The sequence below is a fragment of the Tupaia chinensis genome, unplaced genomic scaffold, assembly GCF_000334495.1.
Source record: "Tupaia chinensis unplaced genomic scaffold, TupChi_1.0 Scaffold000170_1, whole genome shotgun sequence".
Classification (NCBI taxonomy): domain Eukaryota; kingdom Metazoa; phylum Chordata; class Mammalia; order Scandentia; family Tupaiidae; genus Tupaia; species Tupaia belangeri.
Window position 1 is genome coordinate 1,528,770 of NW_006159645.1, and position 10,329 is coordinate 1,539,098.

Genomic DNA, 10,329 nt, shown 5'->3' on the forward strand with positions numbered 1-10,329 from the left:
ATATAATTCTAATCATTTCACATTATTACGTGCCAGGCATTATTCTAAACATTTTACATCTATTAGTAGCTCATGTAATTGTTTTAACAGCCCTCCAAGCTCCATACTATGATTATTCCTATTATGCAGATTAAGAAATTGTAAGTACTGGGTTATAGGGGAAGCCATGATGCATTTTTGTATAGGAAAACATAGAAAACTAAGTCATGGCTTTCCTGACAACCTCATACATAGAGAGGTTAAGAAACTTGGCTTATCGGGGCCAGCAGGTGGTAAGGTGGTCAAGGCACTGGACTCTCACATGGTTCACGTCTCAGACCAAGCAGCTTGCTTTCTCACTTTCCCTCTCTCTGTCTTTGTCTCTTCTTGCTCAAATTAAATATATATGTGTATATATATATATACACACACACACACACACACACACATATATATATATAATAAAATGTAATAATTATTAAAAAGAAACTTGACTTGTGAAGGTCACATAGCTAATTTGTTGGTGAAGGTGGGACTTGAACTCAGACATTCTGAGACTGTTCTTACCATTTTGCTAGTATTATATAAGGACATTTTCTTCACAGAGTTGCATCATGGATTCATTCTCAACTTAATCATTCATCTTTGTATCCTCAGCATGTAATGAAGTGCCTGCTTATATAGTAGGCCAAAAAAAATTGAATTGATTATTAAAACCACATCAAATAGTTAGTTTTGCTTTGCTGATTTAGATTTTTCATGTTTCCGCATTATCTAAAATGTTTAATGAATTGAATAATCTTATTTAGGTATTTTTTTCCATATTCCTTGAAGTAAATTAAATGGCATCAGTTAGCTTTGAAAAAAATAAAGATCTGCTTAATTGCTCTCTTAATACATATGAAGAACTTTCACGAAAAACCTGCAGAAATGAAGGTAACACATTTAATTCTTAGATCGAGGCAAAACATTGTAGCTAATCCTTGAATTTTTTTTTTGAGAAGGAGTTAGTTGCCGAGTTCAGAGACTTGTGAAAGTAACAGAAGTGTTTTCCAAACAGCTGAGACTGAAGGTGGGGAACTGAGTAGTGTCCTGAAAGGAATGCCCCCCGAGACACACACAACATCACCCCGCCTGTAGCCAGCCTTGGGACCAGCCAAGATCATTGGTGTCCCCATGGGCATGCTTGGCATGATCAAGTTGGCCTGGGATTTGAACCCTGAATCTTCCTCTCTAGCTCCAGCTGTAGCACCCACTATTTTTGTTAGCATCACTGGGCCACTTTTGCTTATTTAATTTCAGTTTGACACCAAAAAATATCTGACAGAGTACACATTTTCCCAGGGAGAAACCAGAAGGTCAGGATAGTTAAGTTCCATAACTTGAAGAAGCAAGTTGTACCAAACTCATCAGGTTATATGTATTAAATATATATGTACAGCTTTTTTTGTATGTCAGTCTTCTTCAGTAAAGTAAGTTTAAAAAAAAGAAAAGCAAGTCATACCAACAGTTCTTCTAATCATTTCACATTATTACGTGCCAGGCATTATTCTAAACATTTTACATCTATTAGTAGCTCATGTAATTGTTTTAACAGCCCTCCAAGCTCCATACTATGATTATTCCTATTATGCAGATTAAGAAATTGTAAGTACTGGGTTATAGGGGAAGCCATGATGCATTTTTGTATAGGAAAACATAGAAAACTAAGTCATGGCTTTCCTGACAACCTCATACATAGAGAGGTTAAGAAACTTGGCTTATCGGGGCCAGCAGGTGGTAAGGTGGTCAAGGCACTGGACTCTCACATGGTTCACGTCTCAGACCAAGCAGCTTGCTTTCTCACTTTCCCTCTCTCTGTCTTTGTCTCTTCTTGCTCAAATTAAATATATATGTGTATATATATATATATACACACACACACACACACACACATATATATATATAATAAAATGTAATAATTATTAAAAAGAAACTTGACTTGTGAAGGTCACATAGCTAATTTGTTGGTGAAGGTGGGACTTGAACTCAGACATTCTGAGACTGTTCTTACCATTTTGCTAGTATTACATAAGGACATTTTCTTCACAGAGTTGCATCATGGATTCATTCTCAACTTAATCATTCATCTTTGTATCCTCAGCATGTAATGAAGTGCCTGCTTATATAGTAGGCCAAAAAAAATTGAATTGATTATTAAAACCACATCAAATAGTTAGTTTTGCTTTGCTGATTTAGATTTTTCATGTTTCCGCATTATCTAAAATGTTTAATGAATTGAATAATCTTATTTAGGTATTTTTTTCCATATTCCTTGAAGTAAATTAAATGGCATCAGTTAGCTTTGAAAAAAATAAAGATCTGCTTAATTGCTCTCTTAATACATATGAAGAACTTTCACGAAAAACCTGCAGAAATGAAGGTAACACATTTAATTCTTAGATCGAGGCAAAACATTGTAGCTAATCCTTGAATTTTTTTTTTGAGAAGGAGTTAGTTGCCGAGTTCAGAGACTTGTGAAAGTAACAGAAGTGTTTTCCAAACAGCTGAGACTGAAGGTGGGGAACTGAGTAGTGTCCTGAATTCTGGTCTTTTCCTTTTATTTCAGTAACCCCAGTCTTAAATTTAAGAATGCAGGTGTTATGCTAATAAACATACACAAAACATTCTGTTGCTCTGTTAACAAAGATGATTTAAGAGTACCAGATTCGAATGTTAAGGAAGGAACTTAATAATAAAGGACCTTGGAGTAACTTAATAACGACCATAGCAACTGACATGAAAACTAGGATTAATCAAGTCCTTTGTCATAGTAACAGTAACTCTGCCTGTGAAATGGGAAAGCCTGGAGTACTGAAAGGTTGTCAGCCTTTGAACCTCTCTCTGTGAACCAGTCATACATTGCCACATGTAAAATATGAACTGGGATAGTGTTACTGGATAAGGGAACGTAGTGACAGAGTAGTATCACTATATGTTTAAGTATATGTTCACGTATGCTTATGTTTCACTATGGAAAAGGGTTTTTGCAGAAGAGGCCACTTTGGAATGCCTTCATTGTCACCTTATATCTGAACACAAAATGTAAAGCTATGGCTAAAATCATTTTAAAAACATTTTTAAAATTTTTATTTTTATTTGACCAGTGAGGGACAGAGTGAGAGACAGAGAAAGAGGGAAAGTAAGAAAGCAAGCCACAAGGTTTAGGACTCAAACCAGTCAACCGTGTAGGAGTCCAGCACCTTTCACTACCACGCCACCTACCAGCCTCATTTTAAAAACATTTTAAGGGAAGTACTAAAAGCCAGTGCTAATAAAATGAAACTTCTATCTCAGTATTTTTATATACCAAAGTAATGTAGTCTACATCCTTCATCTATAGGCAAGATTTGTCTTTTTAGAGTCTGGCTTAGTGTGTTTGGGTTGCTATGACAAAGTACTTTAGAGGGGTAATTTATAAACGACAGACACGTGTTGCTCACAGTTCTAGAGGCTGGGAAGTCCAAGATCAAGGTGCCTGCAGATTCCATGTCTGAAGAGGGCTTGTTCCTTGTGTGTGGTGCTTATTTTGTGTCCTCACAGGCAGAAGCTTCAATCCTCTTTATAAAGACCTCAAATCCCGTCTATGTCCTCATGACCTAATCACCTCCCAAAGGCTTCACTTCTTGACACTTCAGTGGAAATTAACTTTCAATATATGAATTTTGAGAGGACACAAACATTCGATAGAATCAGTAAACTTTTCTGTGTGAGAAAGAATTTTATGGTATTGTTGGTTTGTTTTTTTCTTTTTTGGGGGAGAGGTTTTTGCTATAGGTCACATGCGCGCGCCAGATAGACAGAGACAGAGAGACAGAAAGCGAGAAATCACCCCCGGGGGGGATGGCCACACTGCAATCCCTTCTCCTCCATTCTCCTCTCGGGATCTTGGGCACCCACACACGCATCCAGCGTGAGTTTTAAGCCCCCGGGTCCGGGACGTGAACCGCGGTTGACTACGTGGGAGTCCAGCAACATAGCCATTATACTAACTGCTGGTCTGTTACCCCCCTCCCCACGTTCTGATCTGCTAAATTTGTCATAATATCTTATAGAATATGTGGAACCTGCATCTTATCTCATAGTCAAAATGAATGCGTCTGCTGGTTTTTTAAACAGCATTTCTGTTTCCTAATGGTGTCTATCAATGTTATCATGTTTTTTTGTTTTGTTTTATTTTAGAAACTGAGTTTTACTGTAATAGAGCAGGTTGAACTGTCTCATTAACTACAGAAATCAGAATCAATGGGATCTTTCTCTGTGGGCCTTGCAGAATCATTTTTAAGGATTTAAAGACATGGAAGGTCTTGAACTCTTCCACATTTTGCTTCTGTTCTGACTGCTCTCATTTGTTAATGAGAAGTTCTTTCCATCCCTGTTGCTGACTAGATTAAAAAACAAGCAGGTGCTTGTGAATACATGCCTAAAATCCCAACAGGATGGCGAAATGGAGAAGGGATTGTGGTGTGACCACACCCAATGGGAGAGGTGCTTTCTCTCTCTCTTTCTCTCTCTCTGTTCTCTCTCTCTGGTGAGCACATATGCCCACTGACAATTAACAAACAAAACAAAACAGTAAAAGGTAATATATAGCAACAAAGCCCAACATCTTTTTCTGTTTTTCAGCATAAGAATTTTAACAGTCGACCCAAAATAGATACACACATATACCTGGGATCTTGATTAATTAGGAAATAGTTTACTGTTTTTATGTTGAGGTTTTTAATTACTTGAGGAGTTATTTAAAAATGAGAATGTGTGTGTGTGTGTGTGTGTGTGTGTGAACACATGCGCATGTATGTTCCTGTTTGTGTTCATGTATTCTTTACTCTGGTGTAGTCTTTATTGTGGAAGGGGAATGATGACCCTGTTGTATATTGGCTATTGTGTGTGACTATAAAGCTGAAATTGGTCTTTCTATGATCTGTTCTTCTATAGAACATTTATTTTATGAGTTTTTATAATCATGAATAAGGGCATAAAAATTCCCAGTAACTAAAGCAGTGTTAATGGATGTTATGTTTTGATTTGTATTAACTATTATAGATCACTGTCTAAACTAAATTTATGTATTTTTATGCAGGTTTTCTTGTCTTTTTAAGATGCTTGAAAAAACAAGAGGATACGAGGATCTATCTCTGGAAGAACAAAAATGCAGGCATACTCAGCCAGAAATCTGAGTTGTGTGAGACTTGGTAATGAGATGGACAATCAGGCAGGGAAAAAACCCTGCTGAAGAAAGGACAGTCACTGTAGAACTCAGTGTACCAAACATGCATATAAAGGACACACAGGGATTTTGAAAATGCTGCACATCCCTTAATCATCATCTACATAGATAATACCGATAAACATTTTGTATTCAGACGCCAAAGTTAACTGATTTAAAAAGTTGATTTCATTACGTTCTCTAGAGCTGCGCAACAGTTGTATTTTGATTTGCTTTCTTTTTAATTTGGGGTCTCTTTATTTTCCCCAATGTAGTATTTCTACATTCATTTAAAATGAAAACCACACAATTTACTTCTTATAAATTAAAATTTTAAATGTGAAACCAAGAAATGTAATCAAGCAGTAAAACATTCTCTGAATATAGACTATGATCTCAAGTCCTTCTATTTTCCCCCCCAAGAGTGGAAAATAGATTCTACATAGGAAAGCTAAAATATGTTAATATTTTTAAATTAAAAGTTTAATATTATCAGAATACAGTCCAAAGAGTAAATTACGTTACATAATTACATTCTAATTAAATATAGAATTGTCTACTGAATTGCAGTTTATTAAATATATCATTTCCTCTTAAAACTGCTCAATAGTTATTCAGCAGTGAATCATCTTGCAGCTATGCAACTTTTTAAAAATTACAAATTACCAATTTTACGTGCTGCCAGCTACAATAATTTTGTTTTAACGGGTATCTTTTGTTTATTCTCCTCATGTAATTATTTTATTGTGCTTTGCATCTCTAGGCAGTTTTTCCACATTTGGGTAAAATGTTTAGCAGGTTTGTAAACTTAATAACTTATGGAAAAGGTAAAATAAAATTTTCTGGAGTGAAACTTGGAATAGTTTGAGGGACATTTTATATACTTTTAAAAATCAGAATTTAATTGGGATGCCAGATTTATAGCAATTTGCATTTTTAATTTTCCAGGTAATCTGGAGGTTAGCATTTGATAAATGATTTTTTAAAGCAAAGATGATTTTGTTAATTTATAATTTATTAGTGTGTTGTTATTGTACTTGAACATGTTATAGAGGCTTTTAAATTCAGTCTCATGTAGAAAGAAATGTATTAAGCAAAATTATGTGAATAAATATTCCCACAAAATTTATGTGAATGGTTAAAAGTACTGGAAGAGAGCTATCAGGGCTACAATAGTGAATGTCGTCTTTCTTCTTAATGTCAAAAATACTGATGAGTAGCTTGCATGTTTTCACCATAGGGAAAACATTTAATGAGTTTTAGGCAGTGCACTTTACTTGGTGTAATTGAAAGTTGCACAGCACCATTTCTTCAGTTTAACCTTTCTTTACTCTTCTTTTTTTCTTTTTTCTTTTTTTTTCTAAATGCGAGAGCACACATGCCCTTGCCAGAGAAAGAGAGAAAGCACTCCTCGTTGGAGCATGGCCACACCACAGCATCTTCTCTGTTTCTCCAGCCTGTTCGGATTTGGAATACACACTCACACCCTCACATGTTTGTTAAGCCACCAGATGGAATCTGAACCATGATTAGCCATGTAGGCCCTGTCTCCTTTAACCACTAGGCTATAAGGCCAACCTTTAATGTATTTAAGTATTTGTTGGTTATTGTTGTTTTATTTAACATTGCTGCTCTTATTTTTTCTAAATTTTTTCCCTACTCTTGCTTCTGTTTCATATTTTTAAAAGGGCAAGTACAGGAGCAACTGCTGCTACCCAGAAGAATTTGTGTATTATAAATAATTAAAAGAGTTTTTAATTGCTTTCTGTGTGATGCTAGATCAGATAACATTTTTCTTAAATTATGCTGTGAAATGCCTTTTGTTATGCTGCAATTGCTAAAAGAATCCAAAACCTCCATTGTGAGAGCTGACAGCACAGTTTCATAGGTGCTTTTTAACCAGTCCATGGAAAATATTCTTGAAGGGAAATACTCCACTCCTTCCTTAAGTTTTTTCTGTTTTTATGCAATCTTATTTGAATTTATTTAATATTTTCAATTTTGTAGACTTTCACACCCTCTCACACAAGCCCTCCCTATGAAAACTTTAGAATATGAATAATTGATTTATTTTCTACTGCTGATATGTTATTGTGATAAGAATTATTTTGTTTTCCATTTTTTTTTTATAAGAGAGAGTTTTGCCTTAGGGCATGAGTGCTGGCCAGAGAGAGAGAGAAAATCCCCCTGATCTAGCTCCTGGGGATGGCCACACCACAGTCCCTTCTTCTCCATTCTATTTTTGAAATTTTGGGCATGCACTCACATGTACCTGGCATGAGTTTCAAGTTGCCAGGTCTGAGTCCTGACCCCACAGTTAGCCATGTGGGAGTCCAGCGCCTTAACCACTATGCCACCTGCTGGTCCCTTGTTTGCCATTCTTAAAGGAAAAGATTTATTGCAGCTGTGGTTATTAACTGTTTATATTTTCCTGGGAGTTGATATTCTAATACAGTACACTTGCTAACTTTTGCTTTTTAAACTAGACTAGCATAAGTTCACTTTTTCTTCTTTGTCCTGTACCATATTCTCAGTCTTAATAATTCAGCCTCTGTTTATCGTAAGGTTCTATGCTGCAGCTGCACCTGTGCTTTTAAAAACAGTTCGGTGTTTATCAGTGTCGAGTGCTACTTGATCATTACATTTGTCTAGAATGGTATTTGCTAAATCTGTTTATAGCAAGTCTGTTTTTGTTAAAATTTGCAGAAGTTGGCATTTTTATTTTAAATTCGGCCTTCATGAATGACTTCCTCAAAAGAGCAATTGAAAAACTGAAAAAAAAATGTTTTTAAGGCATTTATTCTGGGTTTTAGTCAAAACAAAGTTCTTATTCTGAAAAATCATGAAAGTAATTTTCTATATAATGTTACTTGTAGTATTTTAAATCTATAATGCAGACACTGAATAGTATAGGTGGGACATACTTAGTGGGACATATCACATTAGATATTTAAATATTTAGCTGAAACTACTGACACCTAAGTATTACAGAGACAACAAAGCCTAGGTTATTAAGTTGGTAATAGCTTTCTGTTGGGCTGTCTGGAATATCATAATGTATTTTTGGAGAGAAATACATAGAAAAATACGTCATGACTTTCCTAGTGACCTAATAGAATCTTTGTAAATATTTGTCTTCGAATGAGATCACACTTGCGTATATAGAAAGCAATATGTTCTGAAATTTCACGTTAGTGCCACTTTGTCTATATGGATTTATTGCCAATTTTGATTCCTCTATTTTGACCTGGCTTCTTTTTCTTTTCTTTTCTTTCTTTTTTTTTTTTTATTTTTTTTTATTATGCCAGGATGTTTAAGATGAAGTAAAATTATTCTGTCTTACATTTGCCAGAAAAATAGATGAAGCATAATCTTAATATATGTTTTTCAGATTTGGTTACAAATCATTATAGATTGTGTTTTAAGAGCAATGTTTGTGATTGAAATATAAATGATGGTTTTTATAACTTTTTGTGATAGCAAAAACAACATTAAAAATCGTGATGTTAATTGTTGCATAATATGTAGGTTTTGGTTTCTTAATACAAGTCATATTTTTTTTTAAGATGTTATAGTTATCTCAATTTTCACCCACTAGACACTTTACCTAGAATGTAGCCCCAAAAAGACTGAGGACCATCCCTCAGAATATCTGCAGTATGCGTTTCAAAACGATTTCAGTTTGAGTGAGTTCATGAAAATGGCTGATTCTTTTTCAACGTGTATTTCACTCACAATTGTGTTTCTAGGTTGGGGTATAGTGAAGTTTTAGAGCAGTCACTTAAATTAATATAGTGAGACATAGGGGAATTCCTTTTAAGTGAAAAAGACTGTAAATTCAATGTAAATATTACCTAATTTTATGTACTAACTTGGAGAGTAGAAGAGGGAGATTTTCTCAATAATAAGTCACATTTGAAGAAATCATGAATATCTGTTCTTTAAAATTCAAGAATAATCAAATTCACTTTCTGATTAACATCTACGCTACACATCTTATTCTTTCACAGAAGTTTCTTTATAAACTAGGTTACTGGGAACTGTGTAATACTATATACAGAGAGAGAAATGGTGCTTATTAAATTAGTACAGTTTGGCAGTAGCCGGAAGTCTTCTAATTCATTTAGGCCATTTTCTTGCAATTTTGATTTATCCTGAGTATACTCAGTATATATTGACAAGGATTGGTTAAATGTGAGGTGTCCCTTTTTGAGTGTCCCTTGTTCTTGTACAGATACTTTCTTAGCTTTAAAAAAAAAAAAAATCTAGCATGCCAGTATGTTGTCTTTTATTCGTTCTCTTTTTTTCCCCTGAAATACGTAACTTCCAATTTGTTCTTTGCTATGTCCTCAACAACTGTAGTTACATGATCTGCTTTACTGCCTACTTTTCTGTTTCACCGATGTTTTTATTCTAAATCCAGATTGCTGCTTGGTTTTCTTTAGAGGAAATTGCTACTTGGTATGTACTCCTAGTAGTGATTCATAGTCAGAACAACTGGTGGAACTTTGTAATAACTCAGGAGTACCGTATTCTGTGAATGCTTTGCTTAGGCGAGGGAGCTGAGTATTCTTTTCAAATCACAGATTTCATGTATTAAATGGGAAATACCAGTCCCCAGAGTCAGCTGGTTTTCTGTGGAAAGTAAAAGGTGTTGAAGAAAACCAGATTTAGTTTTAGTTGAAGATGCAGTTTTCTGTCCCCGGGGAAGTTGGTTTATGTTCAGATATTTAAGCTATCATTCATTTCATAGACTAGTGCCTAATAAGATAATTTTAGGATTGCTTCTTTCTACAGAGGCAAAGAACAACATGGCATGAACAAACATCCCAGAAATACATTTGAAATATTAAGTGATACTGCAGTATCTGTTAAGCAACATTGAGTTTCTTAGTTTTAGACAATGAGGCACCTGTCATGACCCAAGCCTTAGCACCAGAAGTGACTACCACATTACTATATTCTCATGCCTTCCTTTGCTGATTTGGTGTGTTGAGATTTGCTGTGTACTGACAATTTATGTTTTAATAAACTTCAGTTCTATCTGCAGCTTGTTATCAGTAAACCTGGTGCGAGAACCTCAGAAAGGATTCGCTGTCGGT

General features: G+C 35.0%; 1 protein-coding gene across 1 annotated transcript in view; it reads left to right on the forward strand.

Moving 5' to 3' along the window:
* The window catches only part of ZNRF2 (zinc and ring finger 2), a gene marked incomplete at its 5' end in the record, with an annotated part of 49,851 nt that extends 42,706 nt beyond the window's left edge, over positions 1-7,145 (forward strand). The window contains 1 exon segment of the mRNA XM_014586931.2: positions 5,102-7,145.
* Between the last annotated feature and the right edge of the window lie 3,184 nt (positions 7,146-10,329).